The following is a 19,846-nucleotide window of genomic DNA, read 5'->3' as shown; positions in this document are numbered from 1 at the left end:
AATTCGCTTCATTCACTGTTAGCAGTCATCCCTCAGCATCTGCAAGGACATTTCACTGACAGGTTTCTAAACGGACAGTAAAAAAACCAAACCAAAAAACACAGGTACCCATAAAGTCCCAGTCAAACTGCAGATTCTTAATTGCTTTAAAGATTACTACACAGTTGTAAAGGTACTCTGTATCCTTAAGAAGCTGAAGGAGAAGCACAGAAAATGTCTGCAATTATTCTAAAAAAATGTATTTTTAATCTAAATTGCCTTTTCTCTAAATAGATATTGGGGTTTTTTTATAAAAATTATATTCTTCTAGCAGCTGTCTCAGCTTGAAAAGGTAAATAAAACCAACTCCTCCTTCCAGAGGCACAGTTTGTAATGGTAATTCCATACAACACGAACAGCAAAAAAAAAAAATATCTGTGAAGTCATGTAGAGATTCTCTTTCAGACTAAGAAATCCTATTTTGTGCTGAGAAACGGAGCCCTGCAGTTGGGCATGGATATGCCACATTATCATACTGATACAAAGATTAAATTCCTCTATCACACAGTTCATGAACTGTTCCTTAATGCAGAGTAGCCAATAACCACCAGGCCTCCAAAGGCAGAGAAAGTGCTACAGGATATTCTCCAGCTGGGCAGTGTTTACAGTTTGCCATACCCCAGCAACTGCTTTAGGATGGCTTTTTTCTTCTAAGGCTTGTTCAACATCTCCCTCACTTTTCTGAGCATCTCTTGTTTGTTGTTCCAAGCTTTGTTTCTGGCAAGAATGCTATAAAAAAAGTCAAGTTCCCTGCCCCACAACTTCCCCTTGACAGACACTCCAGATTCTTACTGCTTTTCTCAGTCATTCCTACCTGGACTAGTCCTAATCTAGGTCAAAATTCTGCTGTCTTAAGAACAGATTGCATCAGTTTGTGTACTCTGTTCTAAAGGCTACAGAACACATTTTATCTGGAATATGTTTATAATGACAATATTTTCACATTCACCAGTACTTGGACAGTAGAACTGATTAAAAAAAAAAAAAAATACACAATTCAGCTTCTTAAGTAGTGCTACCTAGTACAACTTGTGGCTGTTGGAGAAATCCTGCCCAGAGACAGAAGCATTGAGTATTTCCACACTTGATAAGTTTTCCTGTCTCACAAGGATATTTCAGGGTATGTAGGGAGAAGGAAATCTACCTTTGTTAACAACAGTTTGAAGGCAGGAACTAAAGAAAAATGAAGTCACTATCACATGCATCCATGCCTAGACACAAGCACTGGGATGCCACTCCAGCAGTCATACAGTTCTTTCTCTCATTTTGTATATTACAAAGTTCTGCCTACTGGAATATTTCAGCAGCTCTCACTGGGACATTAGTAAGTTACATGTTTATATTTCCCTGCTGAATGTCTATAGTAAGAAAAGCCTTACTCTTTGAGCAATAGACAAGCAAGCCCTTTCCTCCTGTGGTTGATTCCCAGTGCTATTTATCTACCTAGGCAGTGACATTGATTTCACTTGCTGAACTAGAAAAGGCTGTACCAACAGAGAAGTGCTTCTACAGCAGGAATGTCTAAACCCACAGACCTTTTCCTCTGTAGGCCATGCATTAAAACAAATTATCATCACTGAAAGATTTTTTTACAAAGTAAAACCATTCAAAATAACATGAGAAAATCTGCTCCTTCAATAATGGTGTTCCTAGGAGATCATCCTGTAACACAAAGTGTACAGAACTTCACAACCAACAGTGAGTGCAGCAGAGCAGGATACAAGAATCTGCCCAAACTACCAGCATCCACATGGAGAAGTCCCAGGGAAAAAAAAATTGCCATTGCTTTGCTGTCCCAGTTGGCCATAGCAAGGTTTCTGTGGGTCAGGACATCAGTAATAAGGGAATCCACACGACATCCACAACACAGGGCTAGGATAAAGCAGAAGGGAAACATGGCAGGGGAAGGAAAAGAGAAGGCCACAGCAAAAGCAGAGGGAACACTTTGTTATGACACACATGCTGCCTCCTGTGGTACCATCAAGGCAAAGGTTCAAATCACAACGAGGCCTAAGACACCAAAGCCAGTGGCATTTTAAGTGCCCAAAGCCCACACCTCTGTTTCTTAAAGTGCAATGCCAGCAGTTCTGAGCAGCCCACGGCCAGTGGAGCAGAGAAGTCACTGGGGCAAAGAAGCCTGGGAAGGGTTAAAACTTGACTGAGAGTTCATCAAGTATCTTTTGTAAGACTCCTGCCCAAGCCTGGTCAAAGTTTCATTCAAGTCAAACGATCCCAGTGGCAATTGCCTTCTAAAACTTTTTTCCATAATTTCTGATCAGCTCCTACCAAGAGCCAAATCCCAAGTTTTCAGTTCCTCTTCACACCACAACCTGCTCCTTCCTTCCTTCGGGTCTATGAAAAACACTTGGGATTCCTGAAGGTGCTCCAGGTCTGACCCACCTGAGCTTATACAGGTAATGGAGAAGGATTTACTGTAACTGGGTTTAGCTCAAATTCTATTTTACTGCATCCATCTCTTTTACAACGTGTCTTTAGCAAGGCTCAAACAAGGAGCTACAATCCAGTTACTGGACTACCCCCGAGCTGCAGGAACTAGAAAGGAAATCAAGTGGTTCCCCCTTTAAGTAAGTACTTAAGCAATATTTCTGTAACATAAAACCACTCTGATGTCTACAAATCCAAAAGAGACCAAAGGGTAAACAGAGGGAAAGAAATTTTGTTGTGTGAGGAAGAACTTCTGCTCCAGTTAAAAAGAATACATACTGGAGTGATCTGAAGCTGCCTATAAATATACAAGAACATCAAAGCCGGTCCTGTTAAATTAAAAATGCTGTCACACAGATAGGAACTAGCCTCTAGCACTGCCAGCTTCAACATGTGAGCCTCTGATCTGAGAGGCAGAGGCTCAGCTCTTCAAGAAATTTTATTCAACATAAGAAGAGGGAAAAAAAAAGTGAACCAGCAGTTGAGTTTAATAAGGATATTAAATACCTTACGAGTGAGCTAAGTAGAGCTTAACTCTTTCAGGACACTTCAGCCCTTTCACTGAAAAGGACAGTTAGCTTCTTCCCATCCAGATTCCAAGGCTGAGATGTCTCTGGGCTCCAGGAACATTCCTATCCAAGCCCCTGAAACAAACACTTAACACAGACTTTGGAAACGGGGATTCTGTTTGCACTGCATACTTCACACATACATGTGTGCATACATTTTTGGCTGACTATTCCACATCAGGGATCTATGTTTAATACTAAAGCTGTCCAGAAAGATTTCAAATTACCTTCCCACAGTTGCCAGAAGATAACAGGAATCGTTGACAACAGGAGAGCAGACCACTTCATCAGACTTTTGTTATTTGAGGAGAATCAGTTCTGGTGTGAGAAATGTACCCCAATCTGCAACTACAACCCTGTTATTTCACTGAAGAAAAAACTGTCAATTCCCAGTATCCAAACCCTAAAAGACAATCCCTGACAGCTCTGAATGGGGGCAGGGGGAACTCTGGCAGAGTAGCTTTCTCAAATAGAATAGTGGAAAACCAAAACACAATCATACTTTAGAAGTTCTTTTGCATTAATTAGTCCACAATGTCTTTTCTTCAGATCCAGTTTTGGAATGTAAAAGATACTATCTTTTAAGGAGGCAAAACACTGCTGGCTACCAGACTGGGTATACCTTGTCTCTGAGCAAAAAGAGGTCTCCAGACCTTGGCTCCTCCTAAATACTGAACTCAGCAGCATCCCTTGGCACTGTTTCAAGAGTTCATTTCTTGCTCCCAGCCCTGCTACACATCATCCAGGATATCTGCCAGCTTGGCATCCAGATCCTAAAGTGTTCACCTACTCTTTATTCTCACAGCAGGCAAGACAGCATCTGCTCTAAAAGGCTTCTAAATAAACAGAAATCAGGTATGAGAAAGTATGCTGGACCTATTAAAACACAATACTGGAATGGTGATCAGTACCTTTCCCTGTTATATCATACACACCTTTAGAGAATGGATTAGGAGAAAACCTGGTGTGCCTAAGAAAAGGACAACAACTGCTACATTGCATATCCTAACCTCCAAAGCCAGCAAAGACAGCTTAAACCTTGTGCAGCAAGAATAGAAAACACTACTGCACACAACTGGCATGCTGTATATACAATATTGATGTTTTATCTGGGAGACACAGGTATTTTTATTGTTGCTGTTGTTATTAGTGTAAAACCAATCAAGGCTCAATTAAGAGTGCCACCATTCAGTCAAGCCCAACAAGAAGTCTATAAATCTTCACAAAGGGCAATCTCTCTGAGGAAAATAAAATTTAAAAAAAAAACCCAGAGCCTTTAAAAGAAGTTCTTCTCCATGAACGACAGAATTGTGAAATTGACCCATCAGTGTAAAAAAATTAACAGAATACCTTCTGCATTTCTAATTCAGTCCTTCAAAGGTACATTTCTTAATGTGTCATCAAAGTAGACAGTTTAAAAGCTGAGAACTTGCAGTTCCAAAGGGAAACTCAACTGCAAGTTTGGTTTGAGCCTCTTCTTCTTGGAGGAGGAGGGGCAGAGTGGAATGGATAAAGCAAGTAGAGAAGAAGGATTTTTCACAGCCACACTTAAACCACTTTTTATTGTGTGTAAGTTTTTTGAAGCATGCAAGCATCAAAAGCCTCAAAAGTAGGAAAACAGATCTTGGCACAAACGAGGCTCTTTTCCAAATTAAAGCAATTTTTCAAACACTACAATCAGAAGTATTTGAGAGTTGCTTACCAAGCACATGCAATAAATTCACGGTAGGAGGCACATACTTGCAACATGCATGCCTGTACAGTTAATTAAACAGTTGTACTCAAAACATGACTGCAGATTCTAAAATATGCCCCTTAGTTCTTCTCAGGACAGTCACCTCCCCACTGATTCTTCCATTTGTTTTACTACTAGAAATTATGCTAAATAATAAAGCAGCTTAAGCTCAAGGAAACGAAGAGAAAGCTTAAGCTGGCCATCAGCTTTAGAAAACAACAAAAATCCTCACATTAATGCACCCAGTAACATGTGTCTGGGAAGCCTAGAGAGTCTGCATATATTAAACTGCATATTTAAGGTTGTACTTGTGTCTGGAACATAACAGGCACCTAATCAACCTTTGTAAACTGGCTCTTCATCTTAAAGCCAAGTGCAACAACAAAAGTCCCTAAGCAGCATGAAAAGGAAATTCAAAAAAATGAATGAAAGCAGTCAGCCACTGTGAAGAGGACACCCCAAGTCACCAGAGGCCTGTTTTCCTGAGCATTGCTACTCAAAACTAATGTAAGCAAAGCTTCACCAATGGCATAATGCAGTAAAGTGCAAATTTTGGGAGTATCAATTGGGTATCTGCAAGATCACACTTCCCTGGTCACCTCTGGTTTGTGCCAAGCACAGGAGAAAAATGCAGAAAACAGAATTACTTTTTTTCTTAATGTGAATCTTCTGCTGCTGTTTTAACAACTTCAAACCACGTAGTTGTTTAAAACCAATCTGTTTTTCCTTTGCTGATCTCTGTGAGTGTGAAGGGCCCTCCTTTTAAGCCAGGAAACAAGAAATAAGGCCAAGCATTCAACTTGCATTCATTCTGTTTTTATGTGCAGGCACACGCTCTGGTTTGAACATATTTGAATACTGAAGGGCAGATGCCCAAAACAAGAGATAATATGTACCAGTTAACACTTAATGCTTCCTAAATTGAGCACTTCCAATGCAGTAAGTGTATTAATGCAAATACATGTACCACCTACATTACTGGATAGAACATACAGCAGATTATTGCATCCAGATCTTATCTTCCCTTAACCAGTCCATTGCTGGCCTCCTGAAAGTGTTTGTACTTTGAAAAACCGTTTCTGAAAGTTATTTTAGTTCAGAAGGGCCTCACTTTGCAATTCCAAAACAAGAACTAGAAGACTGTAATAAAAAAAGGGAGCCTTTTTAAATACACACTCCACCACAAGATGGTATAAACTGGAAGAAAATTACTATGTATGCTAATCAATGGTTTTATACAACTACTCAAGATTTTCCTATAAGATCTGCTCGCGGCAGCGCTGCCTGAGGTTCCTTCCCCTCCAGGTCTGCCACACTGAATTATGTCCTCTACACACTTCACCTGGTGTCATTTCAGAAGCCCTAAAAGCACTAAGAAGCCCTGCAGTAGGCAAAGCACTAAAGCAACAGTTGTTCATGTTCAGTAAGGGCACCAACGAGGTGCTCAGGGGGACTGAGTGCCAGTTCCACCCATGGGGCATGGCTGGCCATAACTGCTGGTGACACTGTGAAGTAGGCTGTAATTATATATAAACCACTGTAGTCACATAGATCCAGTCTAAACATAAATAAATATATATGAATGAAAAAGAAATTCCCCAAATGGATCACCATTTTTGAGCGCCACTCCTCTCTGGGATTTTCTTTTTTCCTACTTCCACCTCCCAAACAAGCAAGAGGAGCAGATGGAAAAGGAAGTGGTCAGCATCCTGCCACCAAAGGCGAGGTTTTCAACAGTACAGACCTTCAGCATCTGTAGGAAGTTTAACTAAACATACAGACATATGCAGAAAAGCTACCTGAACTCCTACAAACTATTTTCCCCTCTTGATTCCCCAGCTTTACTTGGAAGTAAAGAAATTGCACTGGTTGGTCTGAGTATTGAGCCAGTGCTGTGAGCTTTCTCCTTTTATTTACTTACTTAACCTACTTTATTCTTCTTCCTCTAAATGGGTCACATTAGCATTTTTTGTTCTTTCCACGGCAACTTCTCTACACTTTAATAATCTTTTACTGCATTTTCTTACACTATGCCTCCCACCTCTTCTTCAAGGGACTGCCTTAGTCTTCCAACAAGGTTCTGATAGAAGGATTCTGGTATTGCTGCAGCTCTGTGCATGGCACACAGACACTGGAGCTGCCTCCAGAACCAGTAACTCATCACTGAATTTGGTACCTCATCTTTGGATCAGCTCCTTCCCGTGTCTTTTCACCACCATTCTAAGAGACATCTTAGATATTGCAGTGTTTAAGAATTAATAAAAAATAAGCATCTTTCTTTACAACATCACAGGTAGAAGCCAATGAGAACAGGCAATTCCTTGCAAAATAAGCCAGCAGTGATGTGACTGGGCCAGAGCTCAGGGTGTGAGGACAGTGCTCAGTGTCAAGACAAAACAGCACAAGAGGATAAAAACCTAAATAAAACACCTTAATAGGCTGTGTTCAACTGCCCCCCACATTACAGTACACAACAGGATAAAGTATGATTGAAGCTTAAAAAAAAAAAAAAAAGGACAGAAGAAGGGATAAAACTGTGAAACAGCTGGACTAATCTGCCCTGAGATCAAGCCCAAGACAACACCTCTGCTGAGAGCAAGCTGCCTGTACATTACACTCTACAAAGGCTGTCCAGGTACAACTACTATGCAAGTCTTTGCCTAAGTGATCTCTTCTTTTGAAAGCAAATTATGCTTCCTTTAAGGACTCGAAGACGAAGCCAACCTGGAGCCCAGATAAATGCATTGTGCCTGATGTCCTGAGGATCATTACTGCAAGCCACAGATTTACAGTGAGGTATGGGAAACTAACACAAACCCAATCACAGGCGTCTTCATATTCTAACAGGATAACTAGCAAAGAAAACATTCAATAAGACAGTGACTCAAAGCCACAAATAATTCCACTTCCTCATTTTGAATGGCCTTCAGGCACTCAGCAAGAAGAAACTCAACCTGCATGATCGCAAAAGAACAACCAAAAAAAAAACCCCAAAAATACGTATTTTTGCCTTCCATTCTCAAAGGACACAAACATTCCCTTGACTCAGCCTCCTCTGATCATGGCTAGACATCTTATGTATCTGCACAGTTATTTCAAGTCTCTCCTTTCAACACCATTAAGAACTGCCAATGCTTCAGAGGGCAGTTTGCAACATCAAGTAACTTTTGCATTTTGAGAAAGCAGAGGAAAGAGTCAAAGCCATTGAAGTAAGAGGTGGGAGGGACAGGGAAGGGAGGAACACACAGGCACTGTCTTGCAGTCCAGTCTGAAGCCTCCCCACCTTCTACAAGAGAAAGATGGGCAATAATTTGCTACTAGGAAGTGTCATACAAGAAGCTGGGAAGTGTCCCACTTCTGTTTTCTTCCTGGAGCTTAAAGCACTGAGTTATGCTTGTTCTCTTCAGACTGTTACCTTTTAAGCACAAAAAATATATCCAAGTGGAGATTGTTACATCATCTACACACTGCTCCAGTTCAATGGCTACATAAAGTTCATCATTTCCCTGCTGAGGCTTCCAAGCAGAAACAAACCAACCAAAATACAAACTTTTGTTGCACAAGAAAAACCACACATTATATCCTCAAATCTCTCCTCCATGCTGCTTCTCTTCAAAATTGTATATATCACTAATCCACTCATATTACTGAATTCAGCAGTACGTTTAAGGCAGGAGTACAAAACAGTAAGACTGAGAGAAAACTGTCAATGATGAATGAGCATCATTTAAAGGTTTTGACACATCACAGGCATTAAATTCGATCCTCTTTCCCAAGCATCTCACCTGAGCAGTCCCATCACAATCACAGCTTTATAAGAAACACAACATTAGATGCTCCACGCCTCAGCTATCAAGCTGAACAAGCAACAGGAACAGGATCTCACCAGTTGCGAGCAGATTAAGATACATAATCTCACTCTGAGCAATAAAAGCCACTGCTAGTCAAATCAGTGATTTGTACTGTCCAAGCACTGTCAGTCTGTGGCCGTGTAACACTGAGTTTGAGACAAAACTACAACTGAACTTTTGCCCTGAATGGTACGAGAAGTTTCAACCATAGGGAGTTCTCCAGTCGTAATTTGTTTTAAAGCAATATATCATTTCAGAGGTTTCAACAAAGTCTGGTTTTCACAGTCAGTCTCTAACCAAACATCTGCAGCTTCCAATCTCTCGACCATATCAATGGCCAGTGTACTGCCCCAAGAAACACGGGATATTCCAGAATGCCAGACACCACCAAAATGGTTTAGACTTTCGAGCAGTTTAAGGACCAGCTGACACAGCAACACAAGGATGAATTTGCTGAATACAAACTGTGGCCACATGAAAGAAGACATATGAACATTTCGTCTCTCTGAAGAGTTATTCTGGGGAGACACTTGACCCTAATAAGATTCATTCACAATAACTTGAGAAACAATATAATAGCACACCACTACTGGATAGGAATCTGACCAATAACCAGTTCAGGAGTGGATGTATGACCTATCAAAAGCTGAAAGTGCATTGTTTCTTAAGGTTGGGGTTTTTTTGTTCAGACTTTCAAGACCAATGAGTAATTGATGCTATTAACATAAACAAAAGTAAGCCTTTGTGTAGTCCCAAAACCACAATTCCTTTGATCCATTCTTTAATGTGTGCCTGATTTTCAAGAATTGCTAATATTTCATCTTAAAGAAAAATGCATCTTATTCTTGAAAGAGCTGTGTGCACTGACAAAGGGGCTGGGGCCAAGAAGAGCTTCTTGCTTCACTGACTGATGTACAACCAACTGCTGCTGAACAGGTTCTGAGTGGCAACAGCTTCACTTTTCTAAACCTCACAGTGAACTTTAAATGATGATCCAGAATAGCAGATTCAAAATGTTCTAAAAAAACACAGCCTAGCTGAATAAAGGGAGGGAAGACAATGCTGTGAAAACCTGTATCAATTTTGGCTCTGATAAACTCTCTTTCAGGATGACAGAGGAAGAAGGACACTGACAAGAAATGTTATATGCAATCTAAAACATCAACAGTGAAAACTGATAGCATTCAGTCAAGCTGCTCTGTATCTGCCAGGTTCTCTCCTCTGAAAAAAAGAGCATCACACACAGCTCATGAAACAAACAAACAAACCCCAAACCTGTCCATGATCTGTGTTATCTAGCATCCGTCCAGATGAATAAGCAAATCAATTTCTGAGTGATAAATGACTGTGAAAGATTTGCCACATCATGTGGCTTTCACTGTAGTCTTTCCTATTTGGAGTGCTGTGTCTGTTCAGGCACGAAGAGGAAGCAGACAGGTGATGTTACAAACAACAAGGTCTGCAAAAGTCTATTTAATACATTTGTTTCAAGTTGTGCAAATCAGAGCCTTAACAGAACAGTTTATTTTTTTTCTCCACTTTTACTTACAGTCACCAAGAAAGCATGGCCTCAGCAAATGGCCCATGTTCTGTTCTTAATACTAACACTTGACACAAAAGGAACCTTTGAAGTCTCCCGCTGGCCCCAAAGACACTTTTAAGTCTTAAAATGAAAAAGCACTGAAAGGTTAAAAAATGTCCAAGTCAGTTCCAGCTCCTACCAGTCCCACCTCTTCTAAAGGTCATAATTATAACTTAATTGGTCCATCCCTCTTTTCTCTGAAAAATTACCTTACATCAGCAATTTGTCCTCACAACTCTCCTGCCTTCAAGAAAGCTTTTATAAGAAATCATCCCATCTGAAACTGTTTTGAAATATCAAGCATCCATAACCAGTATCCTCTACTTTAAAAAAAAAAAAAAAGGTATTTTGATAGTAATCTATTTGTGTTTGTAGAGCTTTAACAGTTGTTTTTAGAATCTAGTTGTTTTTAGAAGTTGGATTCTTTTAAAGTTTGTGTGTATATTTACATGTGTATGTATGTGTACACATGCACACACACATATGGAACGCAAACAAACCAACCCCGCAGCTGTTAAAGAGAAATCAAGATTTCTATTGGCACTTGCTTAACAGCCAAACTCACTAAAACACCACTCAGAGTAATTTTTCCCTACTTAGCCAAAGGGGTGAAAAAAAAAAAAAAAAAAAAAAAATAAAGCCAGCAATTGCGAGCGACTACAAAGGAATTAGAGATAAGCACTTCAAGAGTTTCAATAAGAGTGAAGAAGGATAGTTGCGGTCAGTCAAAGGCGAGCACCATTTCTCGGGTGAGCCGGGCGAGCACAGCTCTGGGGGGAGAGTGAGGCGGGGGCAGCGTCAGGCGGGGGAGCCCGGCTCTGAGGGACCCTGAGCACCGGCTCTGAGGGGCTCCGGGGAGCTCTGAGGGGCTCCGAGGGACCCCGAGTACCGACACCGGCTCCGAGGGGCTCTGAGGGGCCCTGAGCACCGGCCCTGAGGGGCTCCGAGGGACCCCGAGCACCGACACCGGCCCCGAGGGGCTCCGAGGGGCTCTGAGGGGCCCTGAGCACCGGCTCCAGCCCCGTGCGGCTCCAGGCACCGAGCGGCACAGCCCGAGGGCGCAGCCCCCCATTCACCGCCGCGGTATTTTCACTCCCGGCCGCCCCCAGAGCAGAGCAGCCCCACACGGCTCCGGCCGCGCACCGCCGGCAGCCCCGGGACCGGCAGGGGCCGCCCGGCCCGGCCCCGCCTCTGCCCGCCCGGCCCCGCGCCCAGCGGAGGGGCGAGAGGAGCGGAGTAAAGCGGAGCGGAGCGTGAGGCGGCCCTGGGCTCCGCCCGCTCCCGCCGCCGGGCTGTCAAAGCGGGCGGCCCGGGGAGCCGAGGCCGGCGCGGGGCCTTTGTGCGCGGGCGGGCGCGGATCTGTCAGCGCGTCCCGGGGCCGCGCGGCGCACGTGGGGCGCGGGCCCGGCCGCGCTTTGTGCCGCAGGTGCCGGGCCCGCGGAGCCATCTTGGGGCAGGCGGCGCCCCCCGGCCGCGCTCGCTCACCTGCACGATCTCGCCCTCGGCGCTCAGCGTGGCCCCCGCGCGGGAGAAGCGGCCCTGCAGCCCCGTGGTGTAGGTGGTGTAGTCGCCGCTGGGGCTGGACTCGAAGAGCACCACCTCCACGAACGCCGTCTCCTTGCCCAGCGCCGCGCCCGGCGCCGCGGCCAGCAGCACCCCGAGCAGCAGCAGCGGCGGCACGGGCAGCGGCGGCACGGGCAGCCCCGCGCCGGCCCCGCAGCCCCTCATGGCGCGGCGGGAGGAAGCGGCGCCCCCCCGCCGCCGCCGCGCATCCCTCCCGAGCGGCTCCAGCTCCGGGGCCGGGCTCCCGGGCCGCTCAGCGTCCCATGGCAGCGGCCCTCCCGCCGCGCTGCGCCCCGCTCCTCGCCGCCGCGCTCCCCTTCCCTCGCCCCGGCTGCTCTCCGCCCTGCCAAGCCGCTTCCCTTTCATCTGCTCCACGTGACGGCCACCACGGGGTTATCCCCGCCCTCCGCGCCGCGCTGACCCGCTCGGTCCCTCCCGCCGTGCACACACCGCCCGCGGCCCCGCCGGGCCCGGCCGAGCCCCCGGTTCCCGTGGCTGCCGGCGCTCTGCCCGGCCCGGCCCGGCCCGGCCCCGCGGGGCTCCGAGAGCGAGTGGCATTGGGGACGGCCCTGCCGGGATCGGCTCCCCACGCGGCCGGGCCTGCAGGGCCGGGAGGAGAACGGCAGCCCCGGAGAGCTGTGGGCACTGTCTGGGCCCGTGTCCTCCGGGGTTCCTGCGATGCCGCGGGCCTTTAGCGGCTCGGCCCGGCCGTTTCCCGGCGCTACCGCGGCGGGTCGGGCACGGATCGGGTGCGGTGTCTCCCCGGGGCAGCCCCGGTGCTGGCACAGCCCGGTGGACGTGGTGGTGCTCTGGGAACAGCACCACGGGCACCATCCTCTGCAGACACCGGACGGGCCAAGGATCTCCAGCTGCACCCGGCGGCTCCTCGTTTGTGTCTAGGGCAGGACTGCCTCATCGGCCCCCAGTCTCCTCAAACTGAGTTAGGGCAGGCCGGGTTACCTGGCCTCATTCGCTTGGCTGCAAGTGCCTACAAAACCTCCATCAATGATGAGGGAAAAATGTGTTGATCATTTTTGTCACAGTCTCTCACGAGAACTGAGTTCCAGCCAATTACACATTTTTCCGTTAAAAGTATGTACAGCTAAGCCATGGAACTCATTAATACTTGGTGTTACATGGCCTAAAAGTATAACTCAGTGACAAGGAGGATTGAGGCAAACTGATCCAAGATCTCTTGTTGGGTATGAAACACAATGTTTGGACAAAACACCCTGCTCACCAGCTGATGAAATAATACTACAGTCTACAAACAGCCAGCTCTTTTCCTAAATACACTTTGTTACAGGTGAAGCCAAGGTAGTGTCCTCCTTAGCATGACACAGAGAGTAATGTTTGCTTAACAACTCATGGGAGATTTCTTCAGTGGCAAAGGGTCAAGGGATCACAGGACATACACTCTGGGATCCTACAGTAAGCCCCAAAATACCCACCTAAGACTACAGTGGCCACAAAACTATTGCATGTTTGCAAAGGGAGCTGGAAGGGACATCACTGTGGTGCACTATGCAAATTTAGATGTGGTCAACAGGTGCAAATTTTTGATTACAGGTATGTTTCAGAAACGTATGGCATGTAGTGAACTAAATAGAAGCATTTTAATCCCTTAGTGCAAACTATCTCTGCTTGATTTTCCTTCACCATGAGACAAATGGCTGCTGTTTAGTCAACATAAGGTCTCCTACATCACAGTCAACATAGGAACAGCTTAAACTGTCTGAAAATTACCTATGGAAAAATATGTGAATAGAGCTCTACATAGCAAGTGGACGGATCCTATGCTTTAAATAAGAGTTGCTGAAGATCTTATTGTCTTGGTTTGGAAAGACAGGTGTCTGCTAAGGAAGGCAGGAGCCTCCCTTGGAATGGAGAATGTAAACCCTCTCCCTCCAAATTATTATAATTTTGAAATTAAGGGGCTCTCAGGCAAAGATACGGCAATAACAGTTCCTTACTAGCAAAATTAAAATAAAAATGCAGTAGTACAGAAAAAAAACCCACTGACAGAGTCAGAATACAGCCTGACACCCTGTTGGTCAGGGTGTTGGTAGTAGTCCTCCTGGAGTGACAGATATAGTTCTGTTGCAGCAATAATTGTGCAGAAGTTTTTCTCTCAAGATCCAGTGGTGGTGTAGATGGGTCCAGTCTTCCTCTGGGAATCCAGTGGAAACAGGCTGCCTTGGTGTTCTGAATCTCAGTTTTTATCCAGGTAGGAATGTTTGGCTCCTCCCACTGGGTGGAGCATCTCACAATGGGATGATGTAATTTTATCAGTCACACAGTGAGACTCAATGGCCCATTAATAGAAGATTCCCCCTGGAGGGAGGATGGGTGGTGGAAGAGATAAAGAAACACTGCCCTACCTGGTTTTAACAGCTGGTAATAGAATACATACTTTTAGTTACATCTTGCATTGCATCCTAAGACACTGATCCATTCCACTTGCACTACAGACACAGCAAAATTGCCTTGGAGCAGCCTCACAGTCAAATACTGAGGAGTGACATGAGGCACTGGGTCTCAGGTCACCAAGTTCCCTCGACTTGGGCAGAAATCCAAGCAGGAAGTTACAGGAAGAGAATGGACAGTCTATCATTAAAGCATCAAATATTTCTAATTGGCATCCTGCCCAGTTGGCAGCATACAGTTCACAATTCAGTTATGCCATAATACTTCAGATATGTTTTCTTTTTTTTTCCCCTGAATAACAAACTGAGGCCCAGGGTCTGAATACAGAAGTTTCAAGCATTTATAACTACAGCTGAGGACAGTGAGAGCTGTGATTTGAGCATAACTAAATTATGTGCAATGCCAAATGGTCTGAGAAAGCATTCTCTAGGCACTCTGCCTCTTCTTTCAAGTAACAAGTGACAGAACCAAAGGAAAAAATCTCAAGTTTCACCAGGGGAGGCTTAGATTGGATATTAGGGAACATTTCTGCATGGAAAGAGTTGTCAAGCATTGGATCAGGCTGCCATGGATAGAGGTGGAGTCCATTCCCCTGGGGGATTTAAAAGATGTGTGTATGTGGCACCTGGGGACATGGTTTAGTGGTTTAGCAGTGCTGGAGGAATGGGTGGACTCAGTTGTCTCACAGATCTTTTCCAACATAAACAATTCCATAATTCTATCTCAAAAGCAGGCAATCAACACTAGAGGATGCTTTTGACACTGAACTTCCTACATCTCACTTCCCTTGCAAAGAAATGGATATTATAGAACTCTCCTCCCTCTGCTCATGAGAGAAAACAAAGTTAGTGAAGTAGCTACATAATACTGTGATGAACGTTATAGAAAAAACCCAAAACAATCTCCTCAGAGCAGATCAGCTGTCCATAGGAAGGATAAAGAGGCCTGGTTGTCTCATTCACACACCCACATCTACCTGTCCAGGTGCTCTCGGGAACTGATAACTCGGACTACTTCCCACATTCCCTATGTGTTTTAACACCGTGCTCTGCAGAGCTTTTCACAAGTATATGATACTGGTGCACCTCTTAATAACCAACAGCAACAAGTGCTGTCCTTTTCCCAGTAAATTCAAGGACATGTATGTGCCTGCCCTTTTTCTCCGAGACAGAACCGCACAGCCCAGAGTTTTAGGGCTGACTGAAAGCTTCACTCAGACACACCCGAGCGCTGGCTGAGCTCTCGAGCGGAGGAGCAGCAGCAGCTCCTCGGGGGCTCCAAGGGGCGCCCGGGGACGGGCCGGGTGCAGTGCGGCAAAGCCACCGCCAGGTGTCCCCCGAGGGCCGCCGCGCCCGCGGCTGCGGGACGTGTCCAGTGGGGCTGGAGGGGACTGACACAGGACCTGGGTAAAAACATCTCCCACAGCCTTGCGTCTTCTTCATCTTCTTCATCTTCTTCTTCTTCATCTTCTTTATCTTCGTCATCTTCTTCATCTTCTTCTTCATCTTCATCTTCTTCATCTTCTTCATCTTCTTCCTCTTCTTTCTCTTCTTCATCTTCTTCATCTACTTCCTCTTCTTCCTCTTCTTTCTCTTCTTCGTCTTCTTTATCTTCTTCATCTTCTTCATCTACTTCTTCATCTTCTTCTTCTTCATCATCTTCTTCATCTTCTTCATCTTCCTTATCTTTTTCATCTTCTTCATCATCATCTTCTTCATCATCATCATCTTCTTCTTCCTCTTCTTTATCTTCTTCATCTTCTTCATCTTGCACCTGCAGGCAAACTTTGCCATTTCACTTTGGAGCAGAAAGCCCATCATCATGGACAACATTTTTTTCTATATTTATGAAAGCAATGTTTTCGTCATTATCATCGATTATTCTAAATTAAAGTACAAAAGAGCTTAAGCTGGTCAGCTTAATTAAACACCAAAAAGAAAAGTAAGTGGATATTTGTGCTAAGAAAAAAAATGTTGTGCAAAGTGGCTTTGCCTCTTGCTGTTTAAGGTTTGGAAACACAATTCATCCGAGTAAATCAGCATTGAAGCAATGCAAATTAACCCAACTGACTAGCCACAACAACTTTATTTATAATAATTTTTTTTGTGAACAAAATTTTTAGTTAATGGTTGAATAGTTAATGGTTCCAATGTTATAAACTACATGTAGTCTTTCAAATCTATAAGAAGGGGAAACGTGGTGATTGGGGAATCCTTCACCTCTCTGTACATGTAATTGTCTGCTATGGGGAAAAGATAATAATGAATCAGGTCTGTAAAACTGAATTATGTAGACTGTACTGAAAATACCCTTATTTAGATAAAATCACCCCATTCTTTTTGCAAACTATCGCCCAGTACACAGTACAAGCTCAAATACGAGTTAAGATAGTACAGCCATGCTTGATGCTTTCCTTCAGAGTCCACACCAGGCAGACACAGCAGATCATGTTACCAAAAAAAGAAAAAATAATTCTAAGAAACAATCTTAGGAAATTATTTCTATATGCTTTTTAATAATCTAAAATCTCTGCAAGGGCTGACAAGAACAGAATGGATTTGGAAAAAAAAATTGGAGTCACATTTTCCAAGATTCTCAGTACCCATTCTGCAAGAAAGACCCTCAAATCCATCCATACCAATGTCTTTCACTGTGCTCCTGTGTTCCTGAGATTGCTCTACACAGATTATTTATACAGATACAGATTGCTCTGTATCACATCTATTCACTGTCAGTTACAGTTGCACTAAATCTCAGACTAATGTTAATTTCATGTGTTCATTATGTCAGTCCTTAGCAGTTTCCTCATTCATAATATTGAAGAAGCAGCCAATGAAAATAATACATAAATAACACACCCCACATATTTCACAGAATCATTTATATACAATCTAACTATTGACACTTCTGTATTTAACTCGACATTGTTATTTGTGTTTCTGGAGTAAATACAGGGTATAAGTTGCTGTTCATGAAGCCCTACTTCATGCAATAGTATAAAATGAACAATATATAAACATGGCAGAATAAATTTCAAGCACATGGTTAAAGTGCATGATGTATCAGCTGCTAATACTAACTGCAATATGAAGAACTCTATGCTAAAGCCAAAAAATTTCACTGCTTCTGAGTACCAAAAGCAAAAAACAGTCTTAAGATGTTATTGGCTAAAATGAAGGAATTTTTATATTAACAATGGATTAGTTCATGTGACAGTGAGTTAAGCAACTATTTACTCCATTTCATCTTGGGTTATCTATTATATTAAAGACTCAACTAAGTTGAAAGATCTGACTGGCACTTTTAATTAATCACATTAAAACACTCATTTTCTGCATTCAACTACTAGTATAGGATCTATTTAATGAGTAGATTAAGGGCTTTAGCTGTTCCTGCCTGTTTACATAAGAGTTATCATTAAAGTCAGTGCTAACAGAGTAAATCAGTGACGCTACCAGAGACAAACCATAATAGACTTGTCCCTGTCTGAACACCAGCTGCTACCCTGTACCCTCTGAGGAGTCAGCAAATCAAAAACGTTGGGGGCAGGAGATGGATGATTCTGACAATAGCCCCCACATTTTGGGTCCTGCTGAATCTAAGCTGAAACAGAACTGATTCCTAACTTGACATTTCCTGATAATTTCCTCTTCTCATACGGGGTCACATGGCAGCTGGAGAGAGGGTTCTGCATACAAAAGGCCATCCAAATGGAAAAATCTAAGGAAATAAATTCAGAATTACAAAGCGAGAAAGCTTCCAGGACTCTCAGGGGCTCTGGGCTTCTAAAAGAATTTCAAAGCCTAGGAAAGGTCTAAGAAATAAGAAAAGGTTTTTCCTTTCAAACGCTGGCAGTGCTCCAAAGAAGAGCTGCCTTCTGCCAACAGGAAGTAGCCATCAAGTTTTCCTAAGCATGGTTGTTTACCTCCCTGGGTATTTTCCCAGAAGAGGTTCCAGTTCTGAACCAGGATGTGCAAACAGAAAATCTTACTGGAACAGGAGCTTTTAGGTATGTGAGATTTCAAGTTAAGTGTTTTCCTCAGGGAGCTTGCTCAACATGTGAGACACTGGAACAAACCCAGAACAGCATTGTTGGTTCCCTGGGACAGCACAGCAGCAAGTTCAGTCTCTCCTGTACTGTCCAAGCACATTCTACAGCATCACCCCAAACAATACACTTGCTTCATCACCTCAAGAAAGTGTAGGACCTTTACCTTTTTTTCTTTTGCTTGTGACTACCACCTGTAATGTGTCATTGTGCATCACTGTACACAGGTGAGCACAACACCTCTCCATGCACAACTCCTGTGGCATCTCCCAGAACCTCCAAATCCTGTGTACCCTGTGCAACTCCCTGGTCCACATTTTCCTGCCAGCAGGAGGAGAGAACCCTGCAGGGGAACACTGTGCTTGGGACCAAGCTAGGAAGAGAAAAGCCAGAGAGCTGAAGTATGACTAAAGTAGGACTACACATGAAAATAGGTACTACAATCAGACAAACCACAGCAAACCACCAGAGGTGCCAACAGTGGACCTTTTAAAGGGAAAGGAACCCATGCAATGGAAGTAGAATCTATTGAGCAATAAGGAATGTTGTGGGAAGGGGATGGGCCAAGCTGGTTGGAAGCAGAAGCAAAAACAACTAAGCAAAGCCTGAATGACAACTGCAACCTCCCCTTGACCTGTGGGATTCCTGCAGAGATCAGGCTGCCCAGCAAACATTACCTGCCCTGAGCCCATTTTCCTGGCTAAGTGACCAATGCTGTTTGATTCCCAGCTGGAATCTCTCAGGGACTGGCAAATGGCATAAACCTTCCCAAGGGCATCCAGTGGCTATGTATAAAGATCTGTTTACATGACTAATGTTTGCAGAGTTTTTTCCAGTAACATTTCACTCTTCCAGAACTGGTAGCACAGGGTTGCCAGCCTTTCTGTTTACTGTGGCGTGGATATCTTGTCTTCTTTTAAATTCCCATCAGTGGTTTGCTCCAAGCTCTGAATGTGCAAGAGAAATTCACTTCGCTGTCTGACAGAAAGAATCAAATCAAGAGATCTTTATCTCAAAATACTGCCATGTCCTTGTAGGCAGATGGATTTTCCTTTTATATCAGCATTCCTTGACAGTGTGAGGGGGATTAGGAAGCTGTGTCTACACTGGGACCTCTGCTGTTTAATAAACATGTCAATTTTCTGGAAAAATTAGTAAATTGGCAAAAAAATTGCAACTGCTATAAAATGATATACATTTGTTAATTTCTGGTCTTGCCTGAGGCCAGTGAATTCTTGATTTTCAGAGGAGTCTAAAAATGAAGCAAATTGGAATTATAATGCAAGTGAAAGTCAGAAAAAAACAACCCAACACTATGCAGAAGGAAGGAACATTCTGAGCCTTTTATAGAGACTGCTTGATCTCAAATTTACTGCTATCACTCAAAAAAAAAAAATCATTAGACTCTTTTAAGAAAAAATTGCCATCTTGTATTCTGTAACAATGGAAAAAGGAATTACACACACGAAATGTTAGAAGCTGTGAAACATGAGATGATTTTGTTGCCAAATAATCTGTGGTGCAAAGAGGTCACTACAGAAGAAGGCCACAATAGAGGGTCATATTTTCTAAAAAGTTAATCAGTTG

General features: G+C 43.8%; 1 protein-coding gene across 1 annotated transcript in view; it reads right to left on the bottom strand.

Annotated features, from left to right (window-relative positions):
- The window catches only part of ZNRF3 (zinc and ring finger 3), a 67,716-nt gene extending 55,896 nt beyond the window's left edge, over positions 1-11,820 (bottom strand). The window contains exon 1 of the mRNA XM_083873868.1: positions 11,707-11,820. The gene's annotated coding sequence lies outside the window, so the exon portion shown is untranslated. The remainder of the gene's footprint in view (positions 1-11,706) is intronic.
- Positions 11,821-19,846: the final 8,026 nt, after the last annotated feature.

This window comes from Zosterops lateralis (genome assembly GCF_965231275.1).
Source record: "Zosterops lateralis genome assembly, chromosome: 17".
Classification (NCBI taxonomy): domain Eukaryota; kingdom Metazoa; phylum Chordata; class Aves; order Passeriformes; family Zosteropidae; genus Zosterops; species Zosterops lateralis.
This window is presented reverse-complemented; position numbering and strand designations above follow the sequence as displayed.